The following is an 18,192-nucleotide window of genomic DNA, read 5'->3' on the forward strand; positions in this document are numbered from 1 at the left end:
ATGGGTATCTCCATACAAGGAATGCTCATACTATTTATTAAACATGGATTCAGGAACCATCTCAAGTGTGCCTGACTCAATGAATTGAACTCTTAATTTTTATTATCATTGTATTAAGTTACCTATAATTAACGAGTTGTATTTTGAAAACTTGGAAAAATTGTAAAGGTTTTTTCCCTCTAGCTATTTTCATGCTTTGAGGTGACTGACGTAAGCACAGAGGTTGCATTCACTTTTGAGCCCCCCCCCCCCAAAAAAATTGAACCCAGAGATTACCCAGGAATAATAATAATAATAATAATAATAATAATAATAATAATAATAATAATAATAGAAGAAGAAGAAGAAGAAGAAGACGACTTTATTTTTCTATCCCGCCTCTCTCTCCCTGAAGGGACTCGAGGTGGCTAACATAGGGCCAAGCCCAAAACAGAAACAAAATGTGACAAGTTAAAACCAGTATAAATAACTAAAAAACAGTATCAACATATCAAATAAAATGAACAAATTAAAACACAAAATACAATAAAACACCATAGTAACCAGATAAGAGATAAAGTAATAAAAACAAACATCACCACCAATGGATAAACTGGGGACAGTCAAGTCAAAAAGTGCATAGTTTCAAGACCATAATAAAGTGCCCGGACAAGTTGCCTGAGATAGTTTGGGGTAGGATGGGTAGGAAGGAAAATAAAGTGTGAGGAAGCAGTATGTCTGTGCCACTGAAAACAATTTAAATGAGTTAATGCCCATGACAACCTAGTTCTTTGCAATTTATTAATCTGGAGACATGCATGTTGTATGTTTATTTGATTACGCCAATCAGATAAATGTAACATCTTTTTGTTAAATTATATTCACAAAGTTGAATATCATGATTTGATTTAAATGTAAAAAGCTAAAATCCCCAAAATAACTAACTTTCTGAGCATTTCCACACATGTATCATATATAGAGTCCCCTGCACTGCCCATTCCTGAGACTCATAAAGAAAATACAAACGTGAGTTTATGCACTGAGTTACAAAAAAGCTTTCATAGCATTCCCTGCATTTACAGCATTAACAAACAGAATGAATTCAGATAATATTCAATAAGCATGTTTTAAACATTTATTTAACTTGTTCCATACAACCACTGGTGACCATATGTAGAATATTTATGTATCTAAAGTGTTATTGATTGTCTGTCTCCTTAACATATTTTACTAATAACAGAGAAACAGAAACTAAAGTTGGAGCTATGAACCTACTACCAAGATAAAGCCTTATATATGAGACAAAAGTTAATTGGCAGATGTACTTATATTTCATGCAGGGTGGCACCAGGAAGGAAAATGAGTCTGTTCTTTTTGTATTTGTAGCTCTGCTACTTTCTATAAAATAATATTGAATATGTATTTTCTTTTTGCTGAAATTCAGATAGAGGGTTTTGAAAACATAAATTTTATGACAATTGTACATATAGAAAAATAGAATAAACATAGAATTCACACGCACATATAGACAGACAGATAGATAGACAGACAGACAGAGGAGAGAGAGAGATAGATAGATAGATAGATAGATAGATAGATAGATAGATAGATAGATAGAGATATGGATATAGATATGCTGTATATGGTTATAAAAATGTACAATGCTGCTACTGATTTATTGTTTTTATTTGAAAAGCTTTTATTTGCACAGTTTGAAGTTATGTAGTTATTGAGACTGCATACTAACCGTTCTGTGGTCATTGTATAATATAAATTCAAATACTCTTCTAGCAGTAGCATTAAGGTAAATATATGCATAGTTTCTAATCATATATATTATTTATGTTTAAATTTTAACTTTATTTTTCATCAACAGGAGAACTATAATGTAATTGATGTAATTAATTACCTGTTAAAAAGTAGTGGACTCAAAGAGCATTGCTTGTCTGAAATGCTGATATCTTTCCTTTTTAATACAAGTTTTTTACAAAAATGTCCATCTTCAATGATGATATCTACAGAAAGAAAGTATACAAATAACTATCAGAATACATGGGGAAATGAATTCTTACTCTGAAAATCAATCTGGTTTCATTTCACAGTGTTGAAAAGTTATTCCTCACCTGGAATAATGATCTAATTCAAACCCATCTGATTCCAGAACAATCAAAATATTCCAGATTTAAAATAAGACAGTCTGATGATATTCATGATCTGAGAAATGTGAATGTTTTAGCATTATTCTTGTAATGAAATAGGGAGCTAAATCGGAAGATGTTCCATAGTAGACATGAGATTCTGCTTTCAGCCCCCATTTCTGGAGCTCTGGGGGAGAGGGAAGAATTGATGAAGTCTCCTCTACAACTTTGATCATTGGGCAATGGTGATGCCCTTTCCATTACCTAAACACCAGCTTTATGGTCATCTTTCCCTTTGACGTCTATGAAAGAATACATTTTGTTTTTTGTCTGGTTAGGTTTTCTTTCCCACTTCTAAAATGATTCCCATCATTTAGTGATGTAGCTAGCTATAGCTGATCTATGGTCAATTGGATTTTATCATATTATTAAACCACTAAAGGGGGGGGGGAATCTAAATGAGAGAGCTTTTTCTACTGCTAACATGAAGCTCATTGGATTTCTGTTTAAGGATAAGAAAAAATGTAGCAGCCATTGGTCATGACCATGCTTACTATTAGGCCAGTTGTTCTGAGCATTTTGGAATCGTGGGCCCCTCTAGAAACTTGACAACACCCAAATTTCTCTTCCTAGAAAAATATCTTTTAAACACAATTTTCAAAGTGATAGAAAAGACAGTTGAAAGGAAAGGAGAATAACAATTTTTATTTCATCATTAAGCAAAGAGAACCCGTAACTTCTGGCAGGCAGCTGACTATAGATATCATAAACGTGCAGAAATGGCACAGGGATATGAAAGAGCACTGGTTGTGAAATTTTATTTAGTTGACTAGATGTTATACATTTTGGTACATGCAAATTTTTCTGCTCTGTCTCAGACAATAAAATGTTTGGGCAGGATTCTAGTTACTGTGAAACCATACCTCAAAAATTTTCCAGTCTTTTCAAAAGGTTTCAAATATGATGCAAGGCAAACTTTGTCAAGGTACAATTGTCATTATTTGTCATCCAGACCACGTTGAGTTATGGCAGCCATATGAATATGAGACCTCCAAAAGACCCAGTCATCAACTGGTGTGCTCTGGTATTATAGAATTAGGGCTGTGATTCAATTAATTCATCTGCCATATGATCTTCCACTTTTCCTGCTCCAAAAACACATTATTCATGATATGTCAAAATCTGATTGTTAGATATGTCTGACCATTTAAGTTTAGTCACCTTGATTTCTTTGTTTTCATAATTTGTGCAAATTATAATCCATTCAAAATTTTGGTTTGAAAAATACCTAATAGCTTTCCTTCTGTGAAGCTAAGCACAGAATACAAACAAACACACTCAAAAAGTAAGCTCAACAGGACTCAGTGATTGATCAGAAACCAGCAAAAAACAAGTCTAAAGTTGAATTCAGTGCTAGTTGCCCTGAGTCACATATGGGAAAACAGATAGGAAATATGAATTAAATTGATCAAACAATAAATCAATCTGTTTGCTTGCACCATAAGACAATGCTTTTGATATTTTTAATACTATGCATTTTATAGAATTACATGAAGTTACACCATACTCATTTTTTCTAACCACTATCAGTATCTGAAAGCCCCCTGTGCTACATAAACTCAGACAAAAAGAAACAAATTGACATCTTCCCATTTACACCATGATGATAAATCATAGCAGAGTTTTCCTATTGCTATATATGAATACATATATCCTCTTTTGATAAGGCCTCCCCAGAATGCTTTTCAGCCTTGAAACACAACTATAATAACAGTATGACATCTGCTCGAAGGTAAGCATTGTAGAGATGGGAAGTGTATTGATTATCAAAGGTAAATCTGATTGTTGATAGGATCAGCCATGCATAGAAACTTTTATCCATTTATGTTTTATACTTTAAATGTTTTGTATCTTTTGTATATCACTTCAGGGGGTTTGACAGACTGAGAGGCAACAGATAAATAAATGCTTTAAACAAATAAATAAAGTTTTAAAATGCACATCTTTTTCAAATGTTCATGTTATACTGCTAGGCTTTGGTTTTTTACTTTTTTAGATGGGAACTCTACTACAACATTCTGAAAAACTCTTTGAAACAGCATGAGCAATGCAATATAAAAATGGAAACAAAAACCATCAATAATGATAAATGTATAGACTGTCTCCCTCCAAGCCTTTCAAACATTATCATCTACAAATAACAAAAGAGAAATACACAGGTGTACAGTTTATTGACAGGGAATCACTACTTAAAGCTTCCTTCTATTGGACTTCCATTACTACCATTGGCATGTCTATTTGTTTGTTGAATTTAAGGTTAGCATTAATCTCAGCTGTTCCACTCTGTAAAACATTCATTTGAATCACATTAGTAATCTCTTTTTCAGGAATGATATGCAGGTGCATGCTGAACTATGCCATTGAGAACAGTTGGCCTCACTGAATGTTTTTTCAGCTGCAAAACTGTTCCTCAATATTGGACACAGATGCATGGACTCCTAATGGGATAATCTTTTTAGTCATTCACATGTAATTTAGTGTGTAAGGAAATGCACATGTCTAAGACTTTTAAAAAGAACATTATTTCTACTAGATATTCATGGATTTCAACAGTACTTTTCTTTCAGTGCAAAGATGAAGTCTCAGTCTTTTAGCAACTTTTGAACTTTTAAGATTTTTAACACAAGGATATTCAAAGGCTTAAAAAGCATTTCAAATAACCGACTCAATGGAGCATCAGGAATTTGCCATTTTAATGCATATATATCTGTATCTGATGAATTATAATCTTTCTAACGTAAGATCAGAATAACAATAGATTTGCCACAGAATATTTTGCTGCAATGGGCTGGCAATGGACTAATAAAACTGATTGACCTGTTTTTTGTTTGCATGTGACAATTGAGTGTACAGTGGCTTCCAACAATTTCACAGTGTACCTGCAAGCAAGGAACATCCCCTTGTTTTCTGACACTGACATTATGTTGTCACTGCTTTGGAATTCTAACATTTGCTGCTGTTGTTATATTTACCATAGAATCATAGAACCATAGAGTTGGAAGAGACCACATGGGCCATCTGGTCCAACTCCTTACTATGCAGTAAAAGCACAATCAAAGTATCCTTGACAGATGGCCATCCAGCCTCTGTTTAAAAGTTTCCAAGGAAGGGGCTTCCACCACACTTCCACCACAGAGAGTTCCTCTTTGAACAGATTGTATGGTCAGTAGGTTCTTCCTAAAGTTCAGGTGGAATCTCCTTTCCTGTAATTTGAACCCATTGCTCCAAGTCCTAATTTCAAGGGCAGCAAAAAACAAAAACAAAAAAAAAACAATTCTGCTCCCTCTTCCTTATAATACCCTGTAAAGAAGTGTATGATTTTATTTTGTTTATAGATGACATGTTTATTTTATTTTGTTTAAACAGTCAGGTTTGGTTAATTTAAAATGGTAAGTATTGGAGCTGATAGTGCCAGAAGGTAACCAGCTCAGCATTAGAAGATAGGTTGCCGTGACAACGGGGGCAGAGCCAACAGCCGTTGAAAAGGAAACCAGGGGAGTTTAAATCTCAGTCTGTGATTTTTAGTCATAGGGAAAAGACTGGTTTCAGGTTAAGGAAACCAGGGAGGCAGACCTCTATTAGGCCAGACTAAGTAAGTTAGGTGACTTGTTTAGGGTTATTTATAGAGGCTGTGGATTAGGGGAAGTTAATCCCAGTGGATCCAAGAGGAGCAGGTTCTAGTTTAGTTTTGGAGAAAGAAGTATTTTGAAAGTTGGAACATCTCACATCTGTTTGTAACCATTAATCTAAGTGCCTTTAAAAAGCTATAGAAACCATTAAGCTCTGTACATGCAATAAACTTGTTTTGATTTTTGTTCCATCTAAGTCTCTGTCACAATCATATACTAAGTTAAGCAACATCACCATCTGAAGTAAAATAAACAAAGAAAGCATAAAAAGAATAAGTGCCATCTGCCTGACATCTCCTCCATTGGTGGCAGCGAAGAAGATAGTTAAAACATAGAATAATAAAGTTAAAATCATCATCAAGACATTTTTATAATTGGTGGTAACTGTGTGTGGTGGGATCAGAAAGGATTCCATTCCTGTCACCTCACACATCTGTACATCTGTACATACCCCTTTCACATATTTATATATGGCTATCATGTTTACTCTCAACCTTCTTTTCTGCAGGATAAACATGCCCAATTCTTTAAGAAGCTCCTCATAGGGATTCGTGGTCTCCAGACCTTTGATCATTTTCCTTGCCCTGCTCTGGACACCTTCTAGTTTATCAATATCTCTTTTGAACTGTGGTGCCCAGAATTGCATACTATATTCCAGGTGAGGTCTGACCAAAGCAGACCTCAATCTAGATACAGTAGAGTCTCACTTATCCAACATTCGCTTATCCAACGTTCTGGATTATCCAACACATTTTTGTAGTCAATGTTTTCAATACATCGTGGTATTTTGGTGCTAAATTCGTAAATACAGTAATTACTACATAGCATTACTGTGTATTGAACTAGTTTTTCTGTCAAATTTGATGTATAACATGATGTTTTGGTGCTTAATTTGTATAATGATTACCTAATTTGATGTTTAATAGGCTTTTCCTTAGTGCCTCCTTATTATCCAACATATTTGCTATCCAACATTCTGCCGGCCCATTTATGTTGGATAAGTGAGATTCTACTGCACTAAACTGTTTTGTTGCAGAGCAAACTCCCATTGGCTTTTTTAGCTGCTGCATCTCACTATTAGCTCATGTTCAACTTGTTGCCCATGAAAACGCCAAGATCTTTTTCTCATGGACTGTTGTCAAGCTGGGCATCACCCATCCTGTATCTTTGCATTTCATTTCTTCTGCCTAAATGTAGTATCTTACATTTGTCATTGTTGAAATTCGTTTTGTTATTTTTGGCCCAGTTCTCTAATCTGTTAAGGTCATTCTGATCCTGTTCTCTGGAGTATAAGCTATCCCTCCTAATTTGGTGTCATCTGAAGACTTGATAAGCATGCCCTCTAAATCTCATTCGAGTCATTAATAAAGATATTGAACAGTAATAGGCCCAGGACCGAACTATGTGGCACTCTGTACTGGGCATAGAATAATATAGTTAAAATCATCATCAAGACATTTTTATAATTGGTGGTAACTGTGTGTGGTGGGATCAGAAAGGATTCCATTCCTGTCACCTCACACATCTGTACATCTGTACATACCCCTTTCACATATTTATATATGGCTATCATGTTTACTCTCAACCTTCTTTTCTGCAGGATAAACATGCATTCTAAACATAAACATTCTACTCTCAAAATCATGGTTCTTGCTTGATAAATCCCCTTTGAGACTGAGGTTTCAGGAACTACAAGTCTGCAGACCTGAGCAAGAGCACTCGTAGCACTGGTCAGATATTTCAACCTAGAACATCACAGCCTCTCCAACTTGTCCCGGTTTGCTTTTTGGGTACTATTTTCTTCAAATATTTGAAAAAAGGCAGAATTTCTGAATTCATAGGCTTAAGACTTCAACAATGTATTCAACATAGAAGATATTATACATCACTATCCCCACTGAAGAATATTAAAATTGTAGTTATAAACTGCTATCTTGGATGCTGTTCACTTTCATCCTAGTAAGTGAAGAAGGCAGAATCTGAAAGGTTTGAAGTGTTCCTTGGCTTGTGATGATATTACAGGTTTGTGTAGGCTTCTGCCATACTTCACTGAGATTTGCTAACATGAATTAGAAAAAAGTAGAACCATCTCAAATCCAATGCTGATTATGTATAGCATTGGTGCTCAACCTGGAGTCCCCAGATTTTTTTGGCCTTCAGCTCCCAGAAATCCTAACAGCTGGTAAACTGACTCGGATTTCTGGGAGTTGTAGGACAAAAGCATCTGGGGACCCCCAGGTTGCGAACCACTGGTGTATAGGATGCACAGTGACTTCTGGTAAATACCCCCAGTTTTTCACCTTTAACCCAGATTTCTCCACTTTAAGCAAAGCTGGGGGCTACTCAGAAGTCTGAAAAAATGCCAGAGTATCCATGTACTTTCTGACCTGGATTAGGTCTATTTTGACCTGATCCGCTTTGCAAATGGACACTGCCACTGTCATCCTTTCCCTGAAGTGATCAGTGAAGTAGAAGTTCATCCCCATCTTGTTGCCATCACTTCCCCTTGGACCACAGAGCTCCTTGATAGTGAATGGCCAACATGCTCGCATGAACTGATGTCAGAATGCAGTGCCTGCAAGACCAGCAAGAAAGAGGGAATTGTTCTACCCCATTATTATCGTAGCCAATGGAACAGATGATGGCCAGGTGTTCACAGAAATCTCCATGGCTGGTATGGAATAGCAGCAGTGACATGCAACCAGTTGGAGGATGGTCTGGATCATCTGATACATAGCACCAGATTTAGCAGATACATTCCAGATCTCAACAGCTCCAGGACACTTCTACGTACATTTAAGGGATATATACAAAATTGACTTGACTAAACAACCACTGGCAGCTAAATATTTGTTTATACCTTGAAACCATCCCTCTCATACACACACACAACAAAAACATTTTACCTGTTACCTAAAATGTACACATTGACAAAGAGCACTAGAACTCTTAACCTGGTTGAAGTGTTGATTGATGTCAACTAGGTCCCATGTGTGGACCTAGCATATAAATAAATGATGATGGTGATGATGATGGTGATAACTATTGATAAAGGAATGTGGGGAATTGTCTAAATAAATCCTATCACTCTGATGTCTAAGGATAGCAAGACATGAAAGAAACAAAAAACTTTGCATTTCAAATAATAGGAAAATGGCTGTAAATTGTAACATTCTACACAGTTAAATAAATTTGGTAATTTGAAAGAAACACGATCATTTGTGTGATGTGTGGAGTTAATTACAGCTTTTCTCCTGTAAAAACCTATACAGATTCCTGTCTTCAGGCATTATCTGTTCCCATTCTACTTCAAAAGGAATACTTGACATATAAATCCAAGGACAGGCATCTTCACAGAAGAATGTCCTACAGCACAGAGAGAACAGATGTAATTGTCTGCTTTTTTCTTTGCTTTAGTTTGGTTAAGAATTTTACAAATCCCTAAAATAGAATTTATATAATTTTAAAAAACAGCAGTGAAAAGGTTAAAGCAGTGCATTTTAAAACACATGGCAGAGTGATAAATCTCATCAAAAGAACAGCCATGCTGAATCAAGCCAAAGGCCAGGATAAGCTAGCATCCTGAGCCCACAGTGGCCATTCAGGTACCTTTAGGAAACTCACAATTAGGTGATGAGTATAATCTTCTCCTCTCTACCTTCTTGTGCTCCATCTGAACTGATATTGTGATTATCGTAGAATAATAAAGACAGGGAGAACATTTATATATCTGTCTCCAAGACTGTGACTTAGTGTGGATAGTGAGCCTGAAGCTTCCTGTCACACCCTTTAATGCAGATATATAATAATCTTTTTGCTAGGTTAAGGGAAGAAAAGCAGAGAAAGAGACTGCTGGCCGACTTGCCCATAATGAAAAGATTGTGCAGCAGAATGACACAAACTATAGAAAGGGAAGAGGGGCCGGGCTGTGGCGCAGCTGGCTAGTAACCAGCTGCTATAAATCACTACTGACCGAGAGGTCATGAGTTCGAAGCCCGGGTCGGGTTAAGCCTCCGACCATTAATAGCCCCGGCTTGCTGTTGACCTATGCAGCCCTGAAAGACAGTTGCATCTGTCAATTAGGGAAATTTAGGGACGCTTTATGCGGGAGGCTAATTTACAACACCATAAAACTGCCAGCAAAACACGAGGAAAGGAATGAGGAAGTACAGCCACTACTGGATGGTGAAGCAACAGCTCCCCCTGTGGCCGGAATCGTGAAGCTGGAAAAATGTTAAAAATGCCTCTGAGTCTGTCTAATGTATGTTGTTTGTCTGTTGGCATTGAATGTTTGCCATATATGTGTTCATTGTAATCCGCCCTGAGTCCCCTTCGGGGTGAGAAGGGCGGAATATAAATACTGTAAATAAATAAATAAATAAATAAATATATTCATTGATTAGAATATTTTTCCTCCATGCAGTACATAAATACAAATGTTGCAGTTTTGTGTGGTCTTTCTCATTAAAAACATTTCTCCTCCTTTGGCTATGCTCTTATGTTGCTTGGTCATGCCCTTTATAAGTTCATATGTGCCCCTATTTTAATCATTGAAATGTTGGCAGGTATGCTCCAGTGAACCAAAGAATATGTTTTGGACAATGTGGGAACTGAAATTAATGCTATTAATGCTAATACAGAAATCTATTTGTATTGTAATTGGCTTGTTTTTATTTACTTTATTGTAAGGAATCTCTTAATTATACGTTAAGTTCTTTCATGAGCTGCCTTGTAGTCCTTTTGAAGTGGAAGGATGGGATAAAAAAAGAAATATAATGGTACAGTATGTGCCCACTTTCAAAAAAGGTTAATGTGACTACACGAAATATCATAGCATAACAACTCTCCCTTGCAAGATGAATGAGTGATCATTGCTGACATTGATATGGATTGGGCACAGGTTGTATGTCAGCTCTTTAAAGTATATAAAGGTAAAAACAGACAGAGGGATGATAGAATACTTTTATACTCTAATCCACAACCCAGTTAAACCATCCTGTCTGTATTGAAGCTGATTTAATCCAATTTCAGTCAAATAATTTAACTTATTTGTGTTGCAGCAATTGATTTGCTGGCAAATAGTTCAAAAATAAGTTAAGAGTGTGTAACAGAGCTCTGCAGGGGACCATTCATCTAGAAAGCTCCAGGGGCTAATTTCATTAACTGTGTGTAACTTAAACCAATGGGTTTTTAGAAGTAGGTTCACTGAATCAGCAAACAATTGGCAGATTCCAGTTAGGTTATGAGGAGGTCACTGTAACATACAACATGGAACACTGACCTAAAGAATTTTTTGGAAGATGCCTTTTAAACCACATTTAAAAATCTGTTACAGATTGTGTTTATTGAAGGCTGTCTAGTATTCTTTTATTAAAGCTAAAATAATAAGATTATCTGACATTGTCAACATCACTCTAAGAGAGAATACTCTAAGAGATATACACAAAATGTGGACAGCAACTTGAATTATTATGTTAGTTCTCATTTGGATTATTATTGTGTACAAAACAGAATTTTCAATGCAAGAAATAGTTTTTACTGCATGGAATGCAATATTTCTTACCAGCAACATTATTTCCCAATTGGAAAAGGTCATTTCCTTTGCAGAAATTATACAATGGGGCTCTTTGCAAAATTCACATATGGTTGATTTGCACACAAAGTAGCACTTTCTCATAGAATTATAGAGTCCAACCCCATTCTGCCATACAAGAACATACCATTAAACCACTCCCAGTAGATGCCCATCCAGCCTATGCTTAAAAACCTCCAGAAAAGGATACTCCACCATACTCTGAGGTGGTATATTCCACTGTCAAACAGCTCTTACCATCAGGAAGTTCTTCCTAACGTATAGTTGGAATCTCTTTTCCTATAGTTTAAATACTGTAGTTTCTTGGAGATGCAGAAAACAAGCTTGTTCCCTCTTCAATATGACACCCTTTCAAATATTTATGAATACATTGCTCTGTGTCCTAATCTCTAAAGGAGAAGACAAGCTTGCTTCCACCTCAGTAATGCAAGATATGCAAACTTTTTCGTGAAGAAGATGTTGCCTGCATACTATATGCTGTTTTGTGCACAAAAAGGACCAGCTTCAAATTCCCAAATAGTAAATAGTCTTTGAAAAGTGCACATTTTTCAAGACATTACCATAGTGGGTTGGGGAAAAGGAGGGGTAATCAGGAATGAATGAAATAATGAAATAATTTTCTGGAAGGGGGAGGGAGCAAGGAGACTTCATACATTAAAATATGTATAAGCAAAAAAACCCCAAATGCTAATTTTGTCTCAATAGTTCTCTTTTGTTAACTGATATTGCTGCATCAGTTTGTTAAACAGCAGTATCAAATTAACAAATGTGCAACTTTACAAAATAAAAATAAATAGCGAATTTTCTGATTCTTAAAATGGTCCAGGAATAAAATAAATAGAGACATCTATTTGCTATTGATTTCAAAGCCATCTGTTGTATTGCAAATATTCAAGATGAATATATCGAAGACGAATGGGGGAAGAATAAGTATTGTAGATGTAATGTTCAAATATAAGACTGGTGTAATTTCAATCATAAATGGAATCATCTATGCACACAAATATTTGTATTTAAATGAAAAGCTCTTAGTTGTAAAAAACATTGCAAGGACAGCTATATGAAAACAATTATGTTACAAAGCCATAGAACACCTTTCACTAGAACAAACAACATTATTTATATAACTCATCTAGAACAGGAGTTCATAATCTTCTTGGAAAGTTCAAGGAAAGAGAGATGCTGTAGTGATAATTTTTTTATTGCTTGTAGCCATTGAAAACTCTTAATATACAACAAACTGATTATCCTTGTTTCAGAGTTATTTGATCTTTGTTTCAGTAAAGCGAAGTAGTCCTCCAGTATATGCAAAGCCCACTCAGCTAATTATAAATACAGTTATATCACTTATGTGGTTAATTGTATTTGAAATTTATTTGGAGAACCATTGGAGCTTTCAGAATAAGAATGTCAGAATGAACAGATTAGGGCTGTGTGTGTGTGTGTGTGTGGGGGGGGGGGGTTGAAACTTTTTTTTGGCGAATCATAGAGTAGTTCCATAACACAAAATTATTTAGATGATATAGTTCATTCTATATTTTTATGTAGACTTAATAAAATTAATTTTTTATTTTAGTTACAAAGTTTCAAGTCTTAAAAAACTAAAAATGTCTCTTTATTGGTAATTTCTGAAGAATGTAGACATAAGAGAGCTCTGAAAGGGGGAAGAGCAAGAGAGCAGTGGACTAGTTTCATGTATTTTTAAAAAAATATTTCAAAAACTATTAAAGATAATTATATGGGTAAAAAATAAATGAACCTACATAATAAAATCTATAACTGTATTCAAATTTTCCAAAAAGCATTTATTAGAATAAGAGATAAAGTATTTTGAAATATCGCGTGCGCGCACACACACACACATATATACACACACACTTTAAATTGGCATATATAAAACCCAAGATCAATGACCCATACATATTATCAAATTTTAAAAACTATATAAAATATATTTAATCTGGTACCTAATTATTCAAAAATATTTGATAGTTTAGGAGAAATTAAAAGAATAAACTTTTTAAGAAGGCAAAAATTATCATAATTGTTATATACCCGAAAACATCATAAATTGTATTTAAACTTGTTTTTCTTATGGTATTTTTGGGATTACAATCCTCCAAATGGCATAAGACAAAAACACAGCCCTGAAAGACACTGCCAGGATGTTCCGTCTCCCAGGAGTTTGATTTTACAAGCTGCCCATCGTCGTAGAAATAGCACCTGTTTGCATTTGTTCCAGGATTGCTGCAGATTCTGCAGCACTCTGATAGTTAGCCATTAGTAGAGTTTGTAGCCAGCTCAGCAAAGTCTTTGCTGCTTGCAGCTTGCAAATGTATCTTTTTGTTCTGGAAACCACCCCTTTTCCTGAGGAAAGAAGGCTCTATTTTGAGAAGCCTCTTGCCTTCTAGACTGAAGAAAAAAGAACTTTGATGTTCTTGTATGGCCAAGCCAGGCCAACTCTGACAAAGCCATTGTAAGTACTGAGCTCTGCCTTTAAAACCAGTGCTGAGCATAGATAGGGAAAGACCTGCTTTTTCTAAAAATAGTAGCTTAGCACTGGGGCAGAGAATATCTCAGGATTTCTCTGCCACTGGAAGACGTTCTACCTATTTTGCCTCAAAAACTAGTTTTGAGCTTAGATAGTTATAAACCTGCTCTTTTTGATAGCTCAGGGCTAGGGTAAAGAGGATCTCAGGATCTCTTCACCTTTGGAGGAAGTTAACCAGCAACTAAAGGGGAAAAGCAAGAAAGGAACATCTGCAAGATTTTATAAGTTGACTGTTCATATTTGCAACCTTAACTACATGTGCCAAGTATGCCAAGGACTTTGTGAAAATAAAATTTTGTTTGATTGTTCAACTTGAAGTGCCTTTGGTTACTGGGATTTCCAGAGCTTCTAAGTAAGGCCCCCACAGTTCACCCGGGCAAAGGAAGAAGCACATCTTAAAGCTTTAAAAGGTGCCTGGGTGTGACGGCATACAGTACATTCACCATAATGAATATAAGTAATATAATGAAGATTTAAATTTAATCTGAGTGTGTGTATCTTACTCTATGGATAAAAGGGTGTGACTGCTTAATTTCTGTGCCTTTCAGGGGACTAGACTATGAGCCTGAGCAAGCAGGACCTGTCAACTCCTCTCAAACACTATAAAAATGGCACCCCCTGTGGCAGCAAAGCAAAGTCTCTTCCATGAAGGGCCCAGCATGTGGTCTAGCATGAGGTGAAATTATAGTCCTGAAGGCCACAGCCAGGGCCTAGAACAAGATAGACACCTCCCAATATAATGGCAAGATTTAAAGCCTAACATGAGGCCTGAAACAAAAGAGAGCCCCCCCTCCAAAAATATAATTACAAGAACTTAAAGCCTAACATGAGGCCAAAGCATAACTCCTAACATGAGGCATGCAATACAATGTAGGCCTCAGTATATGATGATGCAGTTGATGAATTTCCACTGTGCCTTCCTGGGACTTTTTTTCATGTCAGGGGCGACTTGAGAAACTGCAAGTCACTTCTGGTATGAGAGAATTGGCCGTCTGCAAGGATATTGCCCAAGAGATGCCCAGATGTTTTTGATGTTTTTACCATCTGCGTGGGAGGCTTCTCTCATGTCTCTGCATGGAGCTGGACCTGATAAAGGGAGCTTATCCATGTTCTCCCCAGGTTGCATTTGAACTGGCAACCTTCAGGTCAGCAACCAAAACTTTAAGTCATCAGTCCTGCTGGCACAAGGATTTAACCCACTGCACCACCGGGGGCTCCTTTCCTGGGACTGAGACAGTGTGACTCCCTCCAGTCAAGAATGTATTAAGCATTATTTCAAAGGAAGGAGTTGTCTGCAATCTTCCTATGTGGCCCAGCAATCATGACTAGAAGCTGAGAGTGTGACTCACCCAAGCAACAACTTACTAAGAGTTTATTCTAAGGGGGGGGGGGGGTAAATCTCCTCTGCTACTGAATGTGCCTTCCTTGAGGAAACTGAGGAGGGGATTTAGTGCAGCCACCCAAACCTCCAGCCTGGCCTTTATGCTCTGCTGCTGGGAAATCCCTGCCAATAAATGCCAAGGGCAGAAACTGTACAAATTATAGGGTGAATCCCTAAGGCAAAGGCATAGCAATGGGAACCCTACTATTTGGCAAAGGGGAGGAGAAGGTGAAAGAAGGGAAAGGCCTAATCCCCCATTAGGAACCTGCCTCCTAACACATACTGAAACAAAGAGCACAGCGGGGGGGGGGGGGGGGCAGAGCAGCCTTAAATAGCCTGCAGCTCCACCCCTGTCAACTGTAACCATCAAGTCTGGTGTTTTTCATGCGGGCCTTTAAATCCCCCCCCCATGCTTTCAGCTTTGCCTGCCAGTTATGGGTAGGCCAACTTGGTTACTCACTATATCGGCTATTGCTGCAAGTAATAACAGTGTGAATAAATTGCAAGATATTGGTTGAGATAGTACCTGCAGTTCTGAAGGGACTCGTTTATTTTTTGCTTCTCATAGACTTAGCATGGGGATTTGGTTAACCAGTGAAATTCATGAGTAAACAAGGGTTTTTTTTTACCTGAAAATTTTTGGAGGTGAGGGGTTAAACCTCTAACCCCCCCCCCCTTCTCGGCTACATGCCTGAACAGAATAAAATTAAAATAGTAAGAGTGCCCTTGTAAAGAAGTGTGATGTTTTAATTTATGGATGACATGTTTATTTGATTTTGTTTAAACAGTCAGGTTTGGCTAAGTTTAAAATGGTAGGTATTGGAGTTGATAATACAGGAAGGTAACCATCTTAGCATTCTAAGGCAGGTTACCCTAGCAACAGGGGCGGAGCCAATCGCTGTTTGAAGGAAAAAGGAGGGAACGTTTTAAAACCCAGTCAGTCAGTGAGAGTCTGTAATGGTGAAATTACAGTGAGGACTGATTCTCAAGTGGAGGATCAGGGTGGCTCAAATGAGGGAATTTGAGTCAATTCTAAAATAAGGTGACTTATTTTACGGAGTCTGTGATTTTTAGTCACAGGGAACAGACTGGTTTCAGGTTATGGAAACCAGGGAGGCAGACCTCTATTAGGCCAGACTAAGCAAGTTAGGTGACTTGTTTAGGGTTATTTATAGAGGCTGTGGATTAGGGGAAGTTAATCCCAGTGGATCCAAGAGGATCAGGTTCTAGTTAGTTTTGGAGAAAGAAGTATTTTGAAAGTTGTAACACCTCACATCTATTTGTAACCATTAATCTAAGTGCCTTTAAGAAGTTATTGAAACCACTAAGCTCTGTACATGCAATAAACTTGTTTTGATTTTTATTCCATCTAAGTCTCTGTCACAATCATATACTAAGTTAAGCAACATCACCTTCTGAAGTAAATAAAGAAAGCATAAAAATAATAAGGGCCATCTGCCTGACATCTCCTCCATTTGGTGGCAGCGAAGATAATTAAATATATAATAACATAATTAACATCATCAACAAGACATCTTTATAATTGGTGGTAACTGTGTGTGGTGGGATAAAAAAGATTCCTCCCTGCCACACCACACACCTTTACAAATTGGTGGCAGCGGTGGGATTAAAAGGATTCTTCCCTGCCACAGTTCTTTACAGCCCTTAGCACAACTTTTTTCCATATAAAAATAGCACTCAATGTGATTTTAAATGCTTTGTTATGGACAACGCCACAGTATGGTCATAATTACTGGGATTCTTTTTTTTTTTCTCCAATAATAAGACATAGACATAGGAAGAATCCTTCTGGATCAAACCAAAGTTATAGCTAGTCCAGAATCCTAATGTTTACAGTGGCAACCAGAAACACAAAGTTCTTTGGATCTTTAAAGTAAATAGAAGCATGTCTCGGCTAATAAAGTTTCTGGCAAAGAAGAGCTTTTTATACAGAGTCATTGCACATTCCCTCTAGTGCCCTTTTCTTCTTGTCATCTGGCTGGTTGAGAAGGATTAACACCCCCCCTCCCCGCCCAGTAATTGGGGTTTCACTTCCAGCCAGCCTGGGAGAGAAGGGCTATTTGCCCACTCCAATGAATTGAGGTAACTTTAAATCAAAGTAGTCCTGGCCAGGACTAATTTAGGGGGCAGACCACAATATTTAAGATGCCCCCCCCCCCCCATTTTAGCTCCAATGTTGACCCATCCTTCCCACCCATAACAATGTACCAAGGTTGCTTTGGGGCTGGGTAGGATTTTTTTTCCTATTTTTGCAGGGGGTTTTTTCACCTACCCTACATTGTTGAAGTTATTGATAATTGGCATTAAGTGAGCCATTAAATAGGCTGTCATGTTGGAAACAGGGATGCAATTTAACATTAAATCATTGAACAGTAAATATTTTATTGTTAAGACTTCTCCTTAAACATAAATGAAACTTTGGGGTTCATGGTTCTTAGTTCACTGTTGCAACTATATTATTTAGAAAGCTTTCCTAAATTCCTACACATGCTCTAAATCCCATAAATAATCAGGGTAAAAGGGGGGTGACTAAATGATGTTTAGCCAAAATGCAGGCGAGATCGAGTTAAGAGGAAAAAAGTACATGTTAAAAAGGTGCACTTATAACCCGATTCACACTGAAAAATGTGTACCTTTTCATCACTGTATATCCCTGCAGTCATGCAAAACACATGCTTTCCTTCCCTCCCCCTGTGTAAACTGCTCCATTGCACGTGCCTGAAACAACTGATCAGCTTATCAGGCTGTCAAACAGACACACAAGTGGTTCAAAGGAAGAACAAATGGAGAGCAATTAGAACTCTCTGAAACTCTTTACTTTATAATATATAATCATAAAG

The sequence above is a fragment of the Anolis carolinensis genome, chromosome 2 (genome assembly GCF_035594765.1).
Source record: "Anolis carolinensis isolate JA03-04 chromosome 2, rAnoCar3.1.pri, whole genome shotgun sequence".
In the NCBI taxonomy this organism is placed as follows: Eukaryota; Metazoa; Chordata; class Lepidosauria; order Squamata; family Dactyloidae; genus Anolis; species Anolis carolinensis.